Genomic DNA, 25,607 nt, shown 5'->3' on the forward strand with positions numbered 1-25,607 from the left:
AAGTTTTAAAAAAATATTAAAAATTTATAAATGATTAAAAAAATAAAAAATAAAAGATTAGAAAAAAAAATTATTTGAAGTGTCTATCCGGCCGCTCGCGTCGTGTGACACCAATTTTAAAATAATACTAAAATTTAAATAAAAAGATTTTCAAAATTATAAAACAAATTAAATCAGTTTCAAATAATTTTCCAAATAGATTTTTCATAAAGAACTATGTAACCCTGATTCTCCAATTCACATGGAGATACGTAGGAGCGAGGATTAATCCTCGTCGGGCCCAAAAATTCAAAAAAATATTTTAGGTTTTTTTTGTACATTCTTTTATTACTAATTTTGGGGAAAATTAAATATTTCGAAAAACCACATAACTTTTGCACATTAATTAAAGGTATCGTCTTAGGACGGGCGTTGTGGGGTGCTAATACCTTCCCCACGCGTAACCTACTCCTGGACCCAAATTTTGGTTTTTCGCAGACCTTGCTTTTTTTTATGGTTTTCCATAGTTTCCTATAATAACTATGGTGGCGACTCCAAACTCTGTTTTTACAAATATTTTCTTTTGGTTCGTCGTCCGGTAGCGATTTGAGTTGCGACAGACATAAATATTTTTAAAACGTTCATCATCATATATGAATTATTTGAGTTTAAAATCATATAAATAAAATAAAACTATTAAAAACGCAATCTATAAATGACTTTATTGACACACTGAGCATGAAAGAAAAAAAGTTTGCCCGTAACATCATGAATCCTAAAGCTCCGGGTAAAGCAAATAGGATAAACTAAAATTACTATGCTTTCTCTAAATTAAACATCACGGGTAAATTTGTTATCCCTCAATTATTCAGTTACATGTTTGGAGGACAAGACCGCACAAAGTTTGAGCTTTCAAATCCACTTCCATCCTTGATGGCTGATATCTGACAAACGTTAATTCATCCAGCACTACGGAAGCTCTCTTTGATGTCATTGATGCAAATCTTCCTTTTCTTTCGTTCTCATCCTTTTATGTGAGCTACACTTAGCTCCTTCTTTTCTTCTATACCAGCCTCCTTTTGTCCTCTTTATCCCCACAACATACTTGCACGAAGTTCTTATTGATCAAATTTTGTAGAAAATTTTTGAACTTGTTGCAGGCATCAATGGAATGTTTAGTACATGGATGGAACTCACATGCATCCTTTAAGTTGTATTCACCTTCAAACAATCCTACTGTTAGTAGTGCCTAAAAAAGAATTTCGTGCACTATGAATTTCGCTCATAGACAATTGCTATATCTGTTCGGGAATTTTCTGGTTATTTTGCATATGTAGGTTTGGGTAGTCTATGGTTGCTCCCTTCACACATTGCACATGGTAGGCTAGTGCATTCATTTTAATATTGGGGTCCTATACCCGGGCCTGAGTTAGCCGTAAGGAGTGGAGGTCCAACAATTGTTATGCTAGATCTCGGATCTACTTGACTATTGGGAAGACTTCATCTAGAGTTTGCTTCCTCTTGACATGCCACATCTGTTAGGTCGCCTATCGTTGTGGATTATGTCTTGAGGTTGACTTAAGCTCTAGAGGTCTGTGAGATAATTTAGAGCTATCCTTGGAAGAATCATATAAAAGTCTATAGACTAGAAAATAGATTTTCTCTACACCTTCTAGGACACAAAGGGAGCATGCATTATTTCTTTATTTTTTTAATCTTTTCATTTTTATAGAATTAAGTAGTTAATTTTCAACTGTGTTATATTTGCATCAACGTATAAATAAGGGCCTCTCGAGGGGCATGCATGCATTATATCCACATCTTGTTTTCATTCATGCATGGTACCATGCACATAGTTTTAAGGTAAATAACATTTTTACATTCACTTGACACATAGCATGGATTCACTTTGGATTCATGTCACAATGTATAACACATAATATTCATCCATTGTTTTTTCATGCCGCCATACATAGTACATACCATACATACACTCACATGCATGTGCATCTAGGTAGTTTCCAAACTTAACATAAGATGTATCATGTTTGCATCTTTATGTCGCTTTGCATAATGTATAACACGCATCCATATGTTGTTAGAGTATATATACATGTATATAAGTAGCTTCCAAATTTGTAGTATTTTGCATTTTCATGTCATTTTGCATAACACATAGCATGCATCAACATATCTTGAAAAAAAAGTTTCACTATAATAAATTCAAAATTAATTGTTTCCCATTTTTTTGTTAATAAATTCATAGAATCTTGCGAAAAGTGAAAAAAAAAGAAAGGGAGAAAATAAATTTTTCTTTGGTCAAATCAGTTAGTTGAATTTTTTTAATGAAAAATGGCATGCTTTTGAAACATTGCTCTAATATGTGTACATGGAATTGCTCAAATTCACTTCCTTTCCCATCCAATTTCCCATCACCTTTCTCCAATAAAACTTTTCTTTGTATTCCATGGAGGATCATCATAAATGGGCATGTGCCTTAAAATGAATTAAAATTGAAGTAAGTCTTTGAACACAAAAAAAAGGAAAAATGAAGAAAAGTCTACTAGACTGAAAACCCAAAAGGTAGTCTAGGCAAAAAGTAAGATAACAAAAAATAGAAAATAATACAAAAAAAAAGTAAGGTCAAAGTAAGGGCAACCTCTAATGTGATTGATTTTTTTTTCCTTTTGATTAAAGCTTTTGAAATTAAAACAATCATGAGTTGAAATGATGCGTGGCCATGTTTCTTTATCAAGAAAAAAATGATATTCCTTTGTTACCCATTTTGAGCCTATAAAAAAAATTAAAATTTCTTTTTAATTACCCTGAGCAAGGGTCGCCTTTCCACTAAAGTTAACATGATGTTTGCATCTATTTCATTTGACTTGTAATTCACAAATAAAAAATTAAAAAAGTTTGGAAAGACAAAAAAATTGGTTATGCAAAAAAGAAAAAAGAGAAACAAGAGTTGGAAAGTGAAAAAAGTGGTGAACAAAGTAGTCAAATGAATTTTGGGTGCAACCTTACATAAAGACCCTTATTTTAAATAACTTTTATACCATTTACTTTGAGCCTTCATTATTCATTTTTTTTTATTTATCCCTTAGCCTTGGCCACAATACAAGCCTAATAAAGTCCACACAAATCAATGATTGGTTGTTGTTTTTCCAAAACTTTAATTTAGAGGAAAATATTTTGTCATATTAAGAGGTTTGTCAAAAAAAAAAGATTGAAAAAGTGTTCAAAGATTTGCTTTCAAACACTGGGGCAGTTTATTTTTGGTTGACATGTTTCCATAGAGATCAAAATTAGCACGAGTAGTCAAGTTAAATCAAGGTCATGCCCTTTCATTCTCTCATTATTCATTTGTTTCCTATCATATTTTCTGCTTTGAGCCTAAACTTTGATCTACCTTTCTCCTTCCATTACTCATTATTCTCAAATTGAAATAAATTGGGGAGACATTTTACTTGTTGTTCATACACTATAGTCAGATATCTTGAATTTGGACAATTATTGGCTTTGATTGTCATGCTTACATTGGGGCAACTAGTATTAAGTCTCCAATTATTTTCAACATTCTCATGATATCAACAACTAGGGCAAGCTCAAACACATTTTGCACCCTGAGACCAATATATACCCTCAAATTGGGGCAAATTTTGAAGTCTCCATCTTTTTTTATCAATAATTGGGATAAGTCCAAACACACCCCATGTCCTGAAGTTAACTCTTAACTATCAAATTGGGGCAACTCATTAGTCAATTACCTCATCTAATCCCTTCTAGGACCTTTGGCAATTTCATGTATGTCACTCAAATAGTGTTCAAAAAATCAATGATACAAAAAAAAAGTTTCTCAATAAACTGATCAGACCAAGGAATATTTTTCAGAGAAAAATCAGAACAAAAGGATTCCATAAATCTAAAAATAACAACAAATTGGGGATCAATTGAAATAAGTTTCATACAATGTAAAAAGGAAAAAAATACACGAGGGCATGCTCCATGCATAGATGCATCATTCACTTGTGTAAAAAAAATTAACAAACAAAGGAGCATTCATACATTAATTCATACATCAACGTTTCAACTTTGTTCATGTAAAAAAAATCATAACATGTGCATCATACACTAATATTGTTAGTGTTGAAAAAGAAAATCCATATGTCATGCCAACATTATCATTCACTATGCATGCTTATCACACATCATAATCAATGTTAAAAAAAAAAAATACATAGCATGTGTCAGCATTTTTATGCACATATAATGTAAATGTTAAAAAAAAGGTCATAATAAACATCAACATACTCATGCATTCATAAAAAGAAAATTCATACCAAGTGTTAGCATCTGCATGCATTCAAACACATGACATCAATTGTCAAACAAAAAATATCCAAACATGTGTTAGAAAAATTAGGTTCTATGTAGTATTTGGTTTAAAAAAAAGTCACATGCATGCTAACATATTCATGCATATATCATATTGCATATTCATGCACATATCATATTATGTTAGCGTATTCATGCACATATCAAATTATGTTAGCATATTCATGTACGCATAAATCATTTAAATGCTCAAAAAGAAAAATTCATAACATGTCTTAATCATCATGCATCATGTACATACATCATATTTCTTTTTTATGAGATGAAAAATTCTTGTCACTTTTGCGAATCGAAACCATCTTCATTCATATGAGTGGTTGTCGAATCTTTCTTTTTCAAAAAAAAATGAAAAAAAATAGTAATATGCATAATTTTAATCATCATGGTTCTTTTGTGTCAGTCAAGGTTTCCACACCTTGCCAAGGTTCCCACACCTTGTTTCTATGTGAGTCAAGGTTCTGACAACTTGCCAAGGTTTCTACACCTTGTTTCTTATGAGTCAAGGTTTCCACACCTTGCCAAGGTTTCCACACCTTGTTTCTATGTGAGTCAAGGTTTCCACACCTTGTTTCTATGTGACATAAGGTTCCCACACCTTGCCAAGGTTCCCACACCTTGTTTCTATATGAGTCAAGGTTTCCACACCTTGTTTCTATGTAAGTCAAGGTTTCCACACCTTGTTTCTATATAAGTCAAGGTTTCCACACCTTGCCAAGGTTCCCACACATTGTTTCTATATGAGTCAAGGTTTCCACATCTTGCCAAGGTTCCCACACCTTGTTTCTATATGAGTTAAGGTTCCCTCACCTTGTTTCTATGAGTCAAGGTTTCCACACCTTGCTAAGGTTTTCACACAGTGTTTCTATATAAGTCGAGGTTTCCACACCTTGCCAAGGTTCTCACACCTTGTTTCTATGTAAGTCAAGGTTTCTACACCTTGCCAAGGTTTCTACACCTTGCTTCTAAGTCAGCCAAGGTTTCCACACATTGCCAATGTTTCTACATATTGTTTCTATGCTAGTCAACGTTATCACACATTGCCACCGTTTGTTTATACACATTTTTTTATTTCCTAAACCAATTCATTTGGGTAGTCTATTTTGCTTCATGTATATAACTTGGGGCAACTTTTTGGGTATCATATTATTTGTACATCTAGGGATTCAAGTACACACTTATCACATGATTTGTCAAGAACAAATATCAGTCTCTTTCATTCACAAAATTCAATTTCACTTTCACATGTAAATTTCATATTAGGACCTTCTTTATCTCGGGCCTCTGCGAGGCAACAGTCGAGCCTAGGTTTTCTTTTGGTATCTCGACCCTCTGCGAGACAATGGTCTAGCCCGGGTTTTCTTTTGGTATCTCGGCCCTCTACGAGGCAATGGTCGAGCCCAGGTTTTCTTTTAGTATCTCGGCCCTCTACGAGGGAATGGTCGAGCCCAAGTTTTCTTTTGGTATCTCGGCCCTCTGCGAGGAAATGGTCGAGCCCAGGTTTTCTTTTGGTATCTCGGCCCTCTGTGAGGCAATGGTCGAGCCCAGGTTTTCTTTTGGTATCTCAGCCCTTTGCGAGGCAATGGTCGAGCCCAGGTTTTCTTTTGGTATCTCGGCCCTCTGCGAGGCAATGGTCGAGCCCAGGTTTTCTTTTGGTATCTCGGCTCTCTGCGAGGCAATGGTCGAGCCCAGGTTTTCTTTTGGTTTCTCGGCCCTCTACGAGGCAATGGTCAAGCCTAGGTTTTCTTTTGGTATCTCGGCCCTCTGCGAGGAAATGGTCGAGCCCAAGTTTTCTTTTGGTATATTGGCCCTCTACGAGGCAATGGTCGAGTTCTCTTTTTTTCATTTTTGAAACTCGAACGAAATTTGTGTTTTTATCTTTACTTATCTTTTACTATGATAATATGAAAATTTCACTTTCATACTATCTAGTCAAATCTAAGTAAAGAGGGGCAGTTGTCAACATCCAATTTCGTCCGGGTAAATGTGCTTGTTTGGTTAAAAATAATAATAATAATAAAAATAATATATAATATAATAATAATAATAAATAATAATAAAAAAAATATGTTTTGATTGATGGTAGGTTTTTAAACTTTAATTCTATCATGCGAAGAAAGAAAAAAAAAGAAAACAAACCCAAGAGCAAGAGAATCTAATTTATTGTTAATTATCACACTCTTTTCATGAGCCCAAATGTTTTACATATTTTTACCCCCACTGTTTGCTATTTACACTCTTCGCATGACATGTCAAAAAAGGATGTTTCATAATTTCTGTTTTTAGAGAAGCGTATAATATTAAGAGCAATATTTTTTTATAATAATTTGAATAAATATCGTGCATTTACACTTATGTGCGTTGTCAGTCTGGGAAGGTATTATTTTAATTAGAAGCAAATATTCCCGATAATAATACTTTTAGAGAATGGTAGGATTTTAACATTTAGAAGAAAGTATTTCTGGTAATAATTAGAATCAATTATATGAATAATACATTATGATTTGATCACGATCTTTATGTGACAAAAAATACGATTCTAGTAATTACAGGCAATATTTCGTTAATAATTATAATCAATATTGTGGATATTATGCAACTATATAACAAGACCAATTCTTTACCTATATATTTTATTATAATTAAATACTAGGATCTCAGTGGTACCCAAGAGGCCTATATAAGCACAAAATTTCTTCAATACAAGAGGAGGAAAAAAATGGAAAAACCCCTCTCCTTTTTATCACATAGCACACACACAAAAGGGGGTCATCTTAAGAGGTAAATTTTCTTTGCTCTTAATGCTTTTCATGATTCTCTTATAACATCAATGATTGTTTGAATTGTTGTATGATTAAATGTGTTCGGGGATCTCATGTTAAATGATTTTGGGTTTGTCGTTGATGTGCTCAACCTTTCTCTTTTCCTTTATTTTTATCTTGATAAATATAAATAAAAAGGTTTCTTTGGTAGGCTTTCATTCTCTCTAAAAAAAAATTAATAAGATAGTCAAAAAATTATATTACTTCTTTGATATAAGTATTGCATACCATGTCAAGTCTCGGACTTGCTTGGTAATCAAAACACTTCTTCGCAGGCTTTTTTTGTTGTTAAAAGGAAATTAATAACAATAAAAATACAAAAATATAAAATTTTAAAATTTTAAAATTTTAAAATTATTTTTAATATCATGTCAAATCTCGGATTTGCTTAGTAACTAAATCTTTTATCATGTAGAATCTCAAGTTCTCTTGATATTAATAAAATATACATACATATAAAAATCTAGAAAATTAAAAAAACAAAATAATAATATCAAACAACAAATATTTGTACAAAGAACTATGTTATCCCTGATTTTCCAAATGGAAATACATAGGAGCGAGGTACCATCCTTGTCGGGCCAACAATATAAAAAAATAATTTTGTTTTAATCTTTAATATTTTTGTAGGTGTTTTTATTTTGTTTGTTTTTTTTTGGGAATAAAAAACATTTTAAACATCGAATTCTATCTTGCACACTTAATTAAAGAAGGAACCGTCTTAAGACGGACGTTGTGGGGTGCTAATACCTTCCCCACATGTAACCGACTCCCGAATCCAAATTTGGTTTTGAAGACCATTCTTTTTAAAGTTTTTCTATAGTTTTCCATAATAAACTATGGTAGCGACTCCTATGCTTTTTTTAAATTATTTTTGTCGTCCTGCCGCGATCTCGGTTGCGACACCATGGTTTTCATCTCCCTCAATGGCTCATAGTCGTTCTTCAAAAATTTCAAGCTTAGTTTTGGTTCCGTCAACATCAGCGAATACGGCCTGCATAGTAGGGTGTGGTGGAATCTTGCCCAAAGAGTCATCACCGACAGTTGTGTTTAAAGGCTTCGGTATTATAGTCACTCATGGTCCCATAAGGGTAGCCACTTCATTTCCTAGAGTATTGATTGGGAATGAGAAGGAAGCATGCTTAGCCTCTAAATATTCCCCAACCGGTGGGGTGTAACCAGATGACAATCCGTACACTGAAAAGCAACAGAAGCGTCGTGAGTGCTTTCCACACCCTATGCCGATGAAGCTTCTCCTGAGGCCTTTAAGAACTCCAAGGCCTCCAAGATTTGACCTACTTGGTTCTTTAGTTGGCTAATATCTGCTTTCATTGTCTCTTGTGTGTTTCCCAGTCCTCCATATTTTTACTATTGGCTCGCGTCTTGTAAGGTTGCTTTGGCCTTGCCGTATTTATTTTTTATATTTTTTCTCTATTATTTTTATTAATCAAAAATAAAATAAGGAAAAGAAAAGAAAGGAACTTATTTTTATTAATCAAAATAAAATAAGGAAAAGAAAAGAAAGGAACCTATTTTTATTAATCAAATCGTTTATTTTATTAAGAAATTATAAAGCTGTGAGTAAATAGAAATTAACATGGAAAAGAGTCCACATAAACCCAACCCTCTAGAAAGCTCATAAATCAATGCGTTAGAAAGAAAACCTAATCTTTAGCCCTAGCTATCATGCTCTCAAATTTCTTTCGACAACCCTAAAGGATAATTTATTCTTCAAAGTATCAGATCCTAATTGACCCCGACTCCAAATACCATGTTAACTTGCATATTTTTTTTCAAATTTAATCATAGCTTTATAATTTCGAGCCTAAAAACAAATCAACATGATGAGATGACATGACAAAACATAAATACATGGATGTATAATATGTTATGCATGACTTTATTACTAATTCAAAATTAAGAGGAAAAAAATAAATAAATAAATAAATAAAATGAGGATTAAAAAGATGTGCATATCTCCCTTTGTGCCTTAACAAAGGTTTGGCACCTAATGGATTTAAGGTAAAAGACATGCGCTCACTAGGATAGTTTCCTAATACCTAAATATCAAGGTCACTGGAGCTATGGCCCACTTCATGGGAGTACCAATGAAGCAAACAAACTCTAGTTGGGGTTCTCAGAATGACCACTTGGGAAGTACATCCACCGTGACACTGCTACATAATCCCCTCTAATTCTTAAGTTACTCAAACTCGGGTATAGGGCCCCACTCATGTCATGCACACAATGTGTGTGAAGGGAGGATAATGCATACCCAAACCTCTTCCTGCAAACAAAAAGAAAAACAAATCAGGCAGATATATATAACAATGTCGTATATCCTATGATTCAATATTCAAGCATACAAATAGACAATATAAACAAAAATTTCAATCCTCCAAAATGAAAAAAAAATTACATACAAAATAATAATCATAATAATAATAAAAATAAAAACAAATAAATAAATAATAAAAAAAAGGAAAAAATTAAAACAACCACATCAATTTTACATATTTAATTAAATGCCTAACTCTCTAAAATCCCTAGTGGAGTCGCCATCTGTCACAACCGAAATTGCAACGGGATGACGAACCAAAAAGAAATATTAAAAAAAGAGGTTTGGAGTCACTACCATAGTTATTACAGGAAACTATGGAAAACCACAAAAAAAAGAGCAAGGTCTACGAAAATAGATTTTGGGTACGACAGTTGGTTACGCATAGGGAAGGTGTTAGCACCCTACAACGCCCATCATAAGATGATACCTTTAATTAAAATACAAATTGATGTGATCTCCTTTAAATGTTTATTTTTTTCAAAATAATAAAACGAGAAAATTCAAAAGAAAACAAAAAAGGATTTTTGTTTTTTGGGTCCGTCAAGGATTACTCCTTATTACTCCTTTCTCCTATGTATCTCCATTCATAATGGGAGAATTAGGGTCACGTAGTTCTTTATGAAAAAAAAAGATAATTTGTTTGAAGATGTTGAGATCACTTTTTTTTAATATTTGAAAATTTGTATTTTTTTCAGTAATCTTATAGAAGAGCAAAGGTATTAAGTACTGAGATGACGCGAGCGGTCACACGAGCACTTATACCTTTTAAAAGTTAAAAGAGTAATGAAATTATTTATTTATTATTATTTTCTTTAATGAAAAACGTCTGAAATAAGATCTGATACCCAAAAAAGTGTGATTATTATATATCCATAATTTATGAAAACATTAGGAAAATAAATAAATAAATAATAAAAAGATTAGGAAATAATGTTTAGGATTAAACATATTATTTTATTATTTGTTAAATGTTAAATAAAAAGTTAAAAAAAAACTTAATATGAAAAACATGGCACAACATATTCATAAAATGTTAAAACATGATATCTCTCACTTATTCATAACTAATGAACCCCAAAATGCATGAAAGTAATGCTTTTTTCATAGCAAGAAGAAATGGCAAAAACATCAAATTTAACAAGAATCATAACCAAATCTCAACAAAGGCCACATAACACAACAAGAATATTTTTTTTGTAAACCTGAACGAGAGATTGGATTTACAATAGTTGCAGTGGAAAACCAATAAGCACGTGGGGGTGACGATTGAAGGTGAGTGGGTTTTTTATATGCGAGGGTTAAAAGAAATTATGTGTTTAGGGTAAGAGAGAGGTCTCCATAATTGTCCCTTTATTCTTTTGCTTGATGGGTTTATGTACACAAAATTATAAATCTAACGTAATCTCGCAATAAAGTCAGTTTTGATTATATAGAAAATTAAAAGGCAAGAATTGGTATTCATATTATCATATTATGGAAATCAAATCACAGAAAAATCAGAGCACAAAATCAAACGTGATCAGGAAAAATGATTCTAATTAGTAAAAGAGATATTGCTTTGAATGATATTACTACTTTCTTTATCTGAAAAAGAGGTGTCATAAAATCAGAGCACAAAATCAGTTTTTCTTGGGGAAAAACGAATCTAAATATTAGAACAGATTATGCTTCTAAATATTAGAATCCCATCATTAACTTCTTGATTTGGAGCAAAAATGACAAAGCATAGAGTATTTTGGGGTGCTATTAGTTGAAAGAAAATGCAGTGTGGGTGGATAGAGTATTTTGGGCTAAAATAAAAACAAGGCGTCAAAAGAAAACACATAAAAGATTAAAATAATCTTTTTCTTTTTATTTATTATTATTATTTAGAAAAAGGAAAAAAATTACTTATTTTTATTTTTATACTATTTTTTATTTGTTTATTATTTATTATTATTTTTTAAATATATTTTTATTATTAATTATTCTATTATTTTTATTAAGCCGGACGAAATTGGGTGTTGATAGCGCCAGAAGATCAAATCCATGAATGTGGTCAACGCTTACAATTATCCAAAAAGTTACTGTAAAATGATTACAAAGTAAGTAAGAAAATCCATAGGAAAATAAATCCATGAAAAAGTCCTCAAGCTGGCCCCTCTCAAGCTTTAAGTATCCATGGACTCACCTGCATCAACATCTTCCCGTGTACGGAGTTACATGATCATTTTCAAACACACAAACAGATAGGGTGAGCTCCAATAAAAAGAATACAATACACCATAACATAATGATTTTAAACCCAATACTCTAATCAAAACCCAATTGTCAACCCAACATTCACATCTTCCTCTGGTCGCCTCTTAATTCTACACCCTTGGATGATTACATTGATCGATCCTTACTGCCACGAGTGTCTACCCACCCCTCCGACTACAGGCCACCACCTATAGTCCACACGTGGGAATAAACTTCTCACGACCACAATCCACAACACGGAGTAGAGTTCCCCAATACGAATCACAGTTCATATTTGTCCCAAGACCACCAACCTCGTTAGATAACACCGAGGAGGTCAATCTTCTGGAACCCAGCCGTACGAGCAATGATCTCGCACACTCTACTGGACTTCCAAAACCACTAGGCTACAACCTCGAGTGGCCACGTGTTATACAAGTTGCACTCGTAATTGGGCCCAGCAAAGCATCGCCTCAAGAACTTCATCCAAAGCGGTGTAAAATCCTCCATGCGATCTAGCTTTGCACCCAAAATTACCTGGCGTATAACACGTGTTGCCTGGCGCTGCCTGGTTCCAGAACGCTTGCCGGAACCCATTCGTCGCAAAGCGACAAGCGCCTTCCAGTACCTCTGTCAGTCCAATTCTGCGTGGCGGGACCATCCCTTTCGCCAAGTGCCACGTGATTCTAATGGCCTCTGCCACTATTTTTGGTCCTTACCGCTTGGCAACTTGTCCCGCATCGCAAGACGCCATACTAGTAATGTAATGCTATTGGTTTTGGGCACTTTGGATCAGGTTCTAATGAACCCCAAACACGTAACACATAATTGATATTATTAATCATACTCATCCAGTCATAATCATATGATTGAATCCCAATTCACAAATCCATTTAACAACATTTCACAATTTAAAATCATGCATTTCCTTAATTAGTTATGAATCCACCATAAATTTATTCTTTTACCAAATAAGGCATACTTCACTGATTTGCAACCAACATTACAATTTGCACTTCATGACAGCAACCAATAGGCAATGAACCACATCACAATTAAGGAAAACATGGCCTTTACATGCATATAATCACAATCCCCACATAGTCATACATATATTTAATTCCATTACAAGCCTATGTTCTCTTTCCAACTCGTACGCCTAATTCAACATTTTTATGCACAATATTTCTAGTTAAACACCCAAGGACGCATAATACGAAATAGAAACCGAATACTTATTTGCACTGATGTGTCGCCTAGCGACAGTTCATGTGCCGCTAGGCAGTGCATAAAAATGTTGGGTTCTTCCCAGTTTTCTTGCACCAATACGAATCCCAAAATCTCAGTTATCAATTCAGGCATCCATTGTGTCATTTTTTTATACGTCTTGTCAAAATTACACATTTCATGCTTGTCCAAATATAATATACTTTCATGAAAACAACACATTAATCATAGCCAGGAACATATTCCCCCCTTCTCAACCCTAACATGAACCCATTCCCCAATCATGCAAAGAATCATACAATTATCACTAGTTCGTAAAATCTCATACATGTAAACACGTAACCAAATTTATAATTTAATATAAAGACCCCAACCAATAATCACCTACATCATAGAACTCAAGCGAACAGAACAACTAGGCAAGCCAGTTCGCATCGCCTGGTGGGAAGTACATAGTCGCCAGGCAATTTCTGGAAATTTCTAGAAACATGAACGTTTTAAGCATAAATCAAAGACACAAATCCAAAATTAAATAATAGAAATTCTACTAAAATGATATTTGGATCCTGAAAGAGGTCAATCTCTTATTATAAAAGATTTTGGAGTTCTGCCTCTAGGGTCAAATACCCACCTGCACCAATCATCAAACAATTTTAAATTAAAGATAAAATGCTCAAAGAAAAGAAAAGGAATATTGCTCAAACAAACGACCCAGTTATAGGTATGACTTTGATCACCCATAGGTTTGTTAGAAATGGGTAAACAAGCTAATTCATGAGCATATATTTCTAAGATTGTGTCTTTTTTTATCATCTTTTCGTCTTCCCATTGTTGATCTCCTTGTTGCTCGATGAATAAGTCTTCCTTAAGTATCCTTTCGTCTTTCCATTATTGATGCCATTGCTCTTTGATGAATAAATCGTCCATAGGCAATCAAACAATAAGAGGAAAGTTAGTACCTTTTTTCATTGACAATTCATAATACTCTCTTATTCCTTTTTCTTTTTCTCTATTTTCTTCCTTCTCTCTTTTTTTACTCTCTTCTTTCTTTACATTTTCTCGCTCTTCTTTCTCTTTTCTCTCTCCTTCTTCTTTCTCCTCCCTCTTGCTCTTTTCTTTCTCTTCTTTTTCTCTCTTTTCTTCCTTCTCTCTTTTTCTACTCTCTTCTTTCTTTACTTTTTCTCGCTCTTCTTTCTCTTTTCTCTCTCCTTCTTCTTTCTCCTCTCTCTCGCTCTTTTCTTTCTCTTCTTTTTCTCTCTTTTCTTTCTCGTCTCTTTCTCTCTTTTTCTTTACTTCATTTTCTATAAGTGTTTCCTTCTCATGGGCTCTTTTTAGCTTTCTCTCTTGCCTTCTTTTCAATACATCTAATTTTTGCATTGTCCTTTCTTCCTCCTCTCTCAAGTATGAAATGTAGTTCTTGAGGTCTTCATGAGTCATGGGACTTGAATCCCCATTAGGACATTGATGACTTTCATGCCCATAGCCTTCACATTTGGAACATCTTAGTGTACTTGTCTTTGGCAATGATTTTCTATCAGGATTGTGCTTCCGTTTAATACTAGCAATCTTGCCTATTAGCTTTATAATTATGGATTCCAAGGCATTAACGTCTGCTACCAAGACCTCATAAACACTAAGTGTATCTCTGCATGCCACTCTCTTGGTGCATTCAAGTCCTTGAACCAAATGATCTTGGTTAGGAGTAGGATAAGTTAAACTATATGTTAAACCAGTTCCAGAAGGATGCCTCTGTGAAAACATGTTTGATTAATCAATATTTGCTAATTCCTGCAAAAAAAATGTTTTTTAGTATAATAAAATATCTTTAGGACCTCACTACACCACTAAGTGCTTCACTCAATTTTCCACTCGTGTATCACACTTATAGGCTTTTTCTTGAATGTACTATCTTGCCTTTTACCACTTAAATTTCCTTTAGGGCTTGACAAAGAACTCTAGTAACTTAAGCAAAGAGTGAACAAACCATGTGAAAAATGTTGCGAGATCTAGATCTTGACTTTAGAGGACAAAGAAAATTCAAAACTCTAGACAAAACTTCAAGGAATGTTAAAGACACAAAACAAGAAAATTAAAATTAAAAAATAATAGGACTACTAAAGAGATTTAAAGGAGACAACACAGAGACTCTAAGACAAAGACCGATTGCAAGTAGACATCAATAAACCACAAATAAAATTGTAACAAAAAGTTGTGTTGAACTCCCCTTTTTTTTATCCTTTTTTTTCAATATATATTGTTTCCTTTTGACTTTGACCCACAATATTTTTTTTTTGTATATTTTTTTTCTGCAGTTCAACACAAAAACAAACTAAACAATTTATCCTTCAAACCCTCATACTCATGTAAATCAAAGTAAGTGCACTTGAAAATCTCAAACACAAAAACAAATAATTTCCACGAATCAAATGTAGAAATACACAATTTAAACAAAGAACAAAAGAAAAAATTCAACCAAATTGGAAACAACTTTAGTGGTTTTACTCCTTACAAATGAAACAAACAAAATTAAAAATAAGACATAGGACAAATAGACATTGAAAAATTGTAGCTTTTTTTTCATATGACAAAAAATTAACATAGAAGAGGAAATTCAAACCAGAACCTTGCTCTATATACCAGATGATACAATCCTATCTAGGAAAGAGTATGATCGTTTCTGAATTTGAATCTTCAAGAGGCACGACACGAATAAATCAGAGAAGAACGCGGAAAAAGACAGAGATGGAGGACGCCACAATCTAGCAGATTGATAAGTCAAGTGAAGATTCGCCACAAAGATGTTAATCTTTGATAAGAACCAGAGGCCTAAGCCAAGAACAAAGAGAATCCTCTCTTTAATGAAATCAAATTCAATATATGACTAAAAGTCCCTACATTGTTTTCGGCACCTCTATATATAGGTACATAAGTTTAAGAAAACCTGAGAACCCTACAAGATGGCCCAACCCAAAACATCAAAACATAAACTAATTTATAAAAGAAAGCCCAAAGCCCAAAAACATAGAACATAACTAATTTCTAAGAGGAAATCCAAAGTCTAAAAACATAAACTAATTTTCCTAAAAACTATTTTCAAATGTGCTTCAAGTCATGATCTTCATATTCTTTGAATTTTAGATTGCTTGTAGCATTAGGAGCCTTGAATAGTTTTGATCTTTCAATCTCTGGCTCCTTGCCCTTGTCATCGGTCCTTTAAATTGTAAAGGTTCATCTTCAAGTTCTTCTTGTATGGAATCTTGGGATAGTCCTCTATCACTTGAGCTAGTACTTTTCCACATCATGAAAGTCAACATTAAATGCCATAAAGGTTCCCCTACCTCCATTTATTAAATAATTATTTATTTAATTATTTAAATTTCTCGGGTCTTACACTTACTGTGTTGTCTGTTTTGTTGTGGTTTGTCCACCAACAATAATTGTATGTTATAGATGAGCATAGGATAGTGCAAGTGGGAGTTGTGAAGCGATATGACTACAAATGGTAGTTATTTAGGTATATAATTTTTTGTATTGTATAGATCCTCTTAGTTGATGAAGTATCATTTATCTTTCAAAAATTTAAATTTTGTTTATTAATGGAGGACTTGTATATACATTGTATATACTTATATGCTGGTTTATGTTCTTTTTATCAATTATGTGATGCTTTAAATTAGTAAGGTAAATCTTGCTAAATTGGGGTGTTAAAATGACTCTGCAATCATGAGACTAGTTAGACCACCTCACAGTTACAATATTTATTTGATATTTTCATTTTTCTATTTATAGATTTATACTTTTTATTGATATTAATAAAAAAATATATCCTCTTCACATTTATATTCAGTATGTAAAATATAAATTGCCTAAACTATTTTCTCTCTCTTTTTATCTTCCTCTATATATAAAGTAAATAATATTTATATAGATAGATGGATCAAAATAAATAGATAAATAGAATACACATAACTAATAACAAAGTTTGTTTTACAAAATGGTATAAAACAATAATCAATTATCATCATTATCATCTTGAACAATAATATTATTTCCTTCATCCTCTATTAAATCAATATTTTCATCATCGCTTTCTTCATCATTGTCATCAATAACTTTCATAGGCATCATTCAATTTCCATCAGTTTTGGATTTGGCTAAGTGTTTTCTATCTAATGAAAACTCATGTTCTTTACACATTAGATATAAATCAGATTGAGCCAATCTCTTTGTTTTCTTGACAAACTTCGTTTATAGCTTCGTTTGGCATATCATACTAATCTTGAGGCTTTGTTTTCACTACTACAAGCCAATTTGGGTCTTTGGTATCTTTAACATAATAGACTTATTGAACTTGCATAGCTAACGAATTGCTCATTAGTCTTCAACTTACACTTACTATTAATAAGAATAAATCCATATTTATCTTCTTTGTATTCTCTCCCTTTGGAACACACATTCCACCAATCACATTTAAATAAAATGACATTATTTTCACTAGAGTAACTTAATTCAATAATATTTGTCAAGGTACAAAAAGTAATTCAAGATACCTAATTCTAGTCACCTTTAACTAAAACACCACTATTGTTTGATTTCAAGTACATATCTCGATCTTTTAAATTAAACCTCAAACCATTTATCAAATAACTTGTATATCAAAAAACACGTGAATCTGGTCCACAGACCAAATGGAATAATGACTCGTTTATTCTTATGTTGCCTTTTCTTTCAAAAGTGCAAGATGTTCAATAATAATAATAATATTGAGCTACATAGTAACAACCAAGAAAGTTTAATTAATTCTTACATTTTTTTGAACGATTTAGAAAATTCTTTTTGATGTATATAAAAAACACGAGAATCTGGTCTACAAACCAAGTGGAATAATGACACGTTTATTCTTATGTTGTCTTCTCTTTTCAAAAGGCAACATAATAATAATAAGATAAATGTGCTTGAGCTATATAACAACAACCAAGCAAGTTTAATTAATTCTTACATATTTTATACAACATGTTCAATTCTTACAACACCACAAATTGAAATAAGGAGAAAATGATGTAGAAATACCTAACAATCTTAGCATATACCCATATGAACAAGAACAAATCATGTGTTTATATTGTCTTTTGTCTTTTCTTCAAGATCCATCAATGTTTCTATAATGTTGTCATAAACATTTTTTTTTCAATATGTATGACATCAAGATTATTATGTAATTTTAAATATTTTCAATAAGATAACTAAAAAAAGTATTTTTTTTTCTTCCAATTCTTTAGTATATGAATTTTTCTCACTTTCTTTTTCCGACAAACTTAACAAATATTATTGATATATATTTATCATTAATAAAAATATGAATATATAAATTCTAATAAAAAAATTATGCATGAAAAAAAAATTAACAAAAGGACTATACTTTAATTTATTTAATTTATACAATGATTAGATATTTCCTTCATTTATATATTCAAAATATGTCATTTAATAAAACTATATCACAATAATTTTAGTTAGGATATATAACAAAATAAAACAAAATATTATTTTATCTTTTGCTTATTAGATACAGGTTCATAAAAGAAATATATTATCTATTAGTAATTTTAAATTTAAAAATAATTCTAAAAAGATAAGATAAATTTTATAGTGTGAATAAAGTTAGTTACCTACCATATTAGATATTATATTAATTTATACTAGCATATACACAGCGCTATCGCGCCTGTATACGCATTTTTTAAAAGCATAATTGGTACGCCAACTTTCAATTTAATCCTATGATTTGGAATTCCTGAACATTTGATATCATTTAGAAACTCTTGAGTAAACCACTCACCTTGAATTTCTTGATCATCATCAGATTGGCAAGGAGTGTCTGAACTTAAATAAATTTGTTCTTCACCAGGAATGAAAGATAAAATGAAGTCATTTACTTGTTCAACACTATCAATTGTAGGGCAAAGTATAGCGCCGTCATCAAAGAAGTCAGGAGATCATGATATTTTCAATTAGACCACCATAAACAAATTTCACTAAAGAAAGTAAAGGTGTTTCACTTTCTTGAATTAGAAGATCTGTTGGTATTAAAATGTTCGTTTCACCACTTTCATTCAAATTCATATTTCCATCTCCAATTTTAAGAATCCAATTAGCAAATTCTTTTATATCTATTGCACTTTCATTTGAAACAACACTTTTTAACCTCATGTTTTTGTGATAGCTTAAGAACTGTGCAATATTGCCACAAATCAGAGTAGTTAATTGATGAGTTCATAATATCATACCTTGATCCCTTTCTTACTACTGGCAAGATTTGTCTAAAATCACCAAATGGTTTGTTAGCATTATCTTCATTTCTAGCTCTCATAATGTCTCTCAATGTTTTATCAAAATCTTGGAAACATAACTTATTCATCATAGGAGCTTCATCCTATATGATGAGTTTTGTTTCCATCAATAGTTTAGCACGAAGACTTCCTTGATTGATGTTGCACGTTGATTCATCATTGATTACTAGTGGTATGCAAAAAGTAGAATGAGCAGTTTTACCTCAAAGAAGTAATAAAGATGCAATGCCGCTTGAAGCTACATTAAGCGCAATCATTCCCTTTGATCTAATAGCAGCTGACAAAAGTTTCCACAAATATGTTTTTCCAGTCCCACCATAACCATATAAGATAAAGAAATTCCCTACATCTGAATTCACTACTGCCATAATTCTGTTATAAACATTTAGTTGCTCATTAGTGATTGACTGCAATAGAGAGTGATGCAGCTTCTCCATTTGTTCTTTATCATAATTCATTTCATCAATAATGAACATGTTATGAAATTTGAATTAATTTAAAAGATCAGGTTGAGGAAGGGAACTATAATCTGTTAAAGCTCGCCCATTGGAATTTAGATGTTCTTCTACTTCTAGGAGACAAAGATTGTGTAAATCATGTTCTTCCATTTGAAAACCTACAAAACAAAACATGTCATGAATAAAAAAATATGGAATAAAGAATGGAGATTATTTATATTTAGTACCTAGTATCTTCAAGTATTTCCTTTTTTTATATAGGATACCATCTGCCAATAAATTCCAAGTTGCATCCTAAACAACTTTTGGCTTTGACATTGTATTCATGATTAACAAAGAAACGAATAACCATATAAGTACTAGTGCATAATGGGTTTTTTACAACGCCCTATATGCCTTGGTTCACTTCCAAACGAGGCATATGAAGACGCGGTGGCACTTTTGTAATTTTTTCAAACTTTTATGCCTCGGTTGTACTTAGAACCGAGGCATAAACCCCCTAAAATTTTATTTTTCCCGCTACATTGATATTTTTAAACTGGTGACAAACTTTTATGCCTCGGGTCAATTCTAATCGAGGCAGATAGATGTTTATGCCTCGGGTCTATTTTAACCAAGGCATATTTGATTGCTTTTCAAGTGGAATACGCCTCGGGTCACATCTAACCGAGCCAGATAGATGTTTATGCCTCGGTTTAAAATCAACCGAGGCAATAAGTCTTCTTAGGGTTTAAAATAAATCGTGCCACTGTTCATCTTCTTCGCGTGGAGCAACAACCATTTTTCTCTCTTCCATTTCCGAATGCCATTGTTCCAGATCACAAAGGTTCCTTCTTCCACATAGTAGTAGTTTCGTCTCTCCACCACCGGTCCGCCGTTGAATGAGCCTCCTCCGTCACGCGAGCCTCCTCCATTGTTGTCATCACAGAGGTTGCAAAACCGCCTCCATTGTCGTCATTCAATCTCGCTTGTAGGTATGTGCTTCTCCTTTTTCAAATCGTAAGACTCTTCTATGGGTTTCGAACGTCGATGTGTGTGTCGAAGTCGCGATTTGGCTCACGATGGTTAGTCGTGGGATGTTTCCGTTCAGATATGATAGTGAAGAGAGGGTGTTTTGCGTCGCCGGCGAGATGAATGAAGGCGTCGTGAAGTTGTTCCGGCGTGATGCGGTGGTCGAAGATGGTGGTCACGACACACTAGCGGCATTTAGGGTTTGAATGGTGGCTAGGGTTTCTAATTTGGGAGAAGGTTGAAGATGATGATGTGGCACACTGTGATTGGTGTAGGTGTGTGTACAAGGATCATGGCTACGTGTGATGCTGTTATTGGGTCAGAAAATACTTTTTTTTTTAAATCTGCGATGCACATTAGGCCTCGGTTCCCTCTAGAACCGAGGCAGTAACCCTCGCATATGCCTTGGGTCATAACCTAGGCATAAACATGTCTTTTTTTACCTCGTCAGCATATGCCTTGGGTGTAAAACCGAAGCCAAAAAGTCAAAATAACCGCGGCATAATCTCTTTCCTGCACTAGTGAAGTTAATTTCCATATGCAAGATGGCTAGCCTCTTTAATGGCATCAATGAATTCTTTGTCATTTGCCAATAATCCTAATTCCTGGCAAGCCTCTTGGTATGTAGAGAATGTTTTACCGTTAATTATCTTTATACTATCATGATTAATACAACCTTTCTGTTTTGTCAGTAAGATTCTCATGTAATAGCATTCACCCGATCCTGGAGGAACATATGTCAGTCGACCAATACTATAACCCTGCTTTCTTGGTTTCCATTGCCTTTGTTGAGACATCGATCCAAACAAACTTTGTTGGAAATTCAGCATAGGTCAAGTTCCTTCCTTCCTCATATCTTTTGTTAGCTTCAACCCAGTGGCGGATCTTGCCCAATAATATTGAGGGAGCCAAAAAATGTACTCAATTTATATTTTTAATTATTATCACTATACAATAAAAATTAATACATAATTTAATATAACCGTAACTACAAAACAAATCACACATATCTAAAGTATTGTTTTTTCAAATTTTTAAACTCATCAATAATTAAATAAAAACTAAAATTTTCAGCTATTTCTTTTAATATAAATATGAAAACCTTTCTAAATAATTAATAGGAAATTTCTCATGTAACTCGTTAAACTTTAAGAAAAGGATCTTCTAATTGAACAATATGATTATTAGTATTATGTTTCAGAATATGTAAAAAATTGAATTAGTCTTGTTTTCATCTTCACATGTAGCTTTCCTTTTATCACTTTAAAATAATGAATCTATTATCTTATTCTTCATTAATATTTATCACAACCTAATAAAAGATTGAGAGTTCCTAAAAATGATTAAAATCAAAAAATAATTTATTACAATCTAATAAAAAATGAGAATTCCTAAAAAAATCTATGATAATAAAGTCATCAGTCAAAATCGGTTATGAAAAAACACATCATACATTACTTTTACTTCTATATTCATAAAAAATAAATATAAGACTCATGAGATAAAAGATAATGCTAACTATTAAACAAATATTTCAAGATGAAGTAAGACATGAGAATTTCCTTTTTTTCTTCAATAGTAAAAGAGAAAAAATGAAATTAAAAGAAAAAATAATAAGTTTGTATCAACTTCTTTTTTAAAAGCGAAAAAAAAACATGTGAGAATAAGAGATAAATCTAATATGTAAAAAAACTCAAAAAGATAATAAGTAAAGAAATATCTTAATAAATATTTTTAATTTTTATTATATTTGATTTTATGTTTTATCATTTATTATTATTAAATGTTATACTTTATAAAAAATTAAAAAAATACCTAATTTAAAAATCATATTTTTTTAATATAAACTACATATAATTTAAATTTTTTAAATAACATTAAAATTTTCTAAATTACATATAATATAAAAAAATTAAAAAAATTTAGGAGGGGAGCCATGGCCCCTCCCTGCTCCTTAAAACATCCGCCACTGCTTCAACCCAAGCTAGAAACATCGTATTGATGTTGTCATTCCTCTCCAATACATCAACAATTCTATCATCATCTTTAAACAAAACTGTTTGTTGATCTTGTAGCTGAAAAAGTTACACTACAAGAAAAACTGATATTACAGACGGTCAAAATCTGTCGGTAATGGTCAAAATTTGTCGCTAAATCAACATTACCGACAAATTATCGACGGTCAAACATTCGTCAATAAAATGCTTGTCGGTAAAATTTTACTGATGGAAATCATGTTCCGTCGGTAATTACCGACAGAAAAATCCGTCAGTAATTATCGACGAAAAAATCCGTCAGTAATTACCGACTGAAAAATCTGTCGGTAATTACCGACCGAAAAATCCGTCGGTAAATTTCTTGCACTGTTCATCTTCTTCCTCCTCTCTCTTTCAATTTTTTTTTCGTTTTTTCCATGGTCACCGTTGCAACCGCCACCGCCGCCGATGCTGCCACCGCCGCCGCTGCAACCGCTACCAAATCAACGTTTAACACTGTTCCAAATGTTCTTCTTCTTCCTCTTTCTTCTCCTTCTTCTCCTTCCTCTTCTTCTTCTCCTTCTTCTCCTTTATCTGCTCCTCCCTCTTCTTCTTCTCCTTCTTCTTCCTCTTCTTCATCTTCTTCTCCTCTTTCTCCTTCTTCTTCTTCTCCTTCTCCTTCTTCTTCTCTTTCTCCTTCTTTTTTTTCTTCTTCTCCTTCTTCTCTTCTTCTCCTTCTTTTTCTTCTTTTCTTCTTCTCGTCTTCTTATAAGGTGAGATTTTGACGGGAAAATTCCCGCTTCTTTTACCGTCACTAAATTTGTCGGTAAAAAAAATTTAAATTACAAACGGATTTTACCGACAGATTTTTCTGTCAGTAAATGAAATTTGTGTTACCGATGGATTTTTCCGTCGGTAATTAAAATTTAAGAATCCGTCGGTAATTCAAATTTACCGACAAAAATATATTCGTCGGTAAAATTTCTCGATAATTTCAGTTTTTTTTGTAGTGTTAAACGTTGAACAGCAAACCATCTATGATGGATATCAAAGCCATAAATTCTCCAAACAGCTTCACATGTAGATAAATATCTACAATGATAATATCTTTTAATCTCATCAATATTACGCATTTCTATAGATTCATTCTCTTTGTCTGTAATTTTCATTGTGGCTCTATCAGGACCTTTATTGACATATTTGAATAAATACTTGATTGAGTTTGATTTGTTGCAATATTTTGTCTTAACATGAGCTTGATATCGCATTAAGAGAAAAGGACTATAAGGCACGACATTTCCATTACCTAATTTATGTCCATTTTTCAACACAAATAAACCATCATCTTTACGCCTATATACAGGATATCCATCTTCATCAATTGTAGTTGTATGTCTAAATTTTTTAGGAAAAAATTTAGAACACTGACCTTCTTTCATGCATGGTGAGTTGAATCTAGCGGCTCCGCACGGACCATGTATCATATATGTTTTAACAACCTTTGAAAGTTTTGGATAGAGATCTGGATGAGGAAGTTCAGCAGAGATTACTTCATCTATGTGCTTTGCATTTTCTAACTTGTTTGAGTCACTCAACCATAATAATATATGAGTATGTGGCAGACCTCTCTTTTGAAATTCAACTATATACATACCTAAAATTTGAAGACAATTATTAGACAAAACAATTGGCGGTAAAAAAGTCTAAATGATGGAAATGTAGTTTGTGTACCTGCATTGACTTTGCCAAAGAAATTATTCTTCTTGAAATCTGTCATGATTTGGTCTAATTTCATTTTAAAAACTCTACAAACAATGTCTGGCCTATCTGAAGTAGTTAAACCTCTTGATTTTACAAAATCAAGAATTTCAGGCCAATTTACATTACATGTGATTGTTATAAACAAATTTGGATAGCCATACCTCTTACAAATGGCCATAATGTAACATCCCTAAAGAATATTACTGATATTAAATAAATAAAATTTAAAATACAATAATTGTCGCATTTATTATAAACTATTTCCCAAAACACGGGAAATTTAAAACTTTAATATATATATATATATATATATATATATATATATATAAAGTCATAAAAATCAGGAGTCCATAATTTCATGAAACTGAATTAAAACCAATGGCTCCCGCCAAGTTTACATGATATTCTCAAAGTTAAAATAATAACACATAAAATATATGTATATACAAAACATCCCCTGCTAGCCCTCGCTCCGAGTCTAAGCATCTCCTGGCCCACCTGTCACATCATCTGCTCCCGGATAACAAGTTATCCGATCATCGCCACACACACAGAGAAAGGGTGAGCTATGCACAATATATATATATATATATATATATATATATATATATATATATATATATATATATAAACAAACATGAATATAAATATGTTCCCCAACCCAAAATAATCATAACTAAATTCTCATACTTTATCAATCATTCCACCATGACCTCATAGTCCTTCATGAGTCATATGCATGAACTAGATCTTTTGAATTTATCAGATCTTTCTTCGTACCACAATTGAGCTTGACAATAGGGACACTCAATGGAACAATCCCCTACATCAACATTTGCTAAGTACATCAAAAACACTATGTCATTAACTAAAACATATTTATATTTATATGTACACTATAATAATATAAATTGACTAAAAAGTAGTGGCACCTTGAATTTCAGCTCTTGAATACAAATCAGAAGAGAAATGCCCAATTATGTAATCTGAAATAAAATAAAAAAGCAAATATTAATAAAGGAAAATAAATACAATATTAATTTATTTTTTAAAATCAACCATTATTG

This window comes from Vigna unguiculata, chromosome 9, assembly GCF_004118075.2.
Source record: "Vigna unguiculata cultivar IT97K-499-35 chromosome 9, ASM411807v1, whole genome shotgun sequence".
Lineage (NCBI taxonomy): Eukaryota > Viridiplantae > Streptophyta > Magnoliopsida > Fabales > Fabaceae > Vigna > Vigna unguiculata.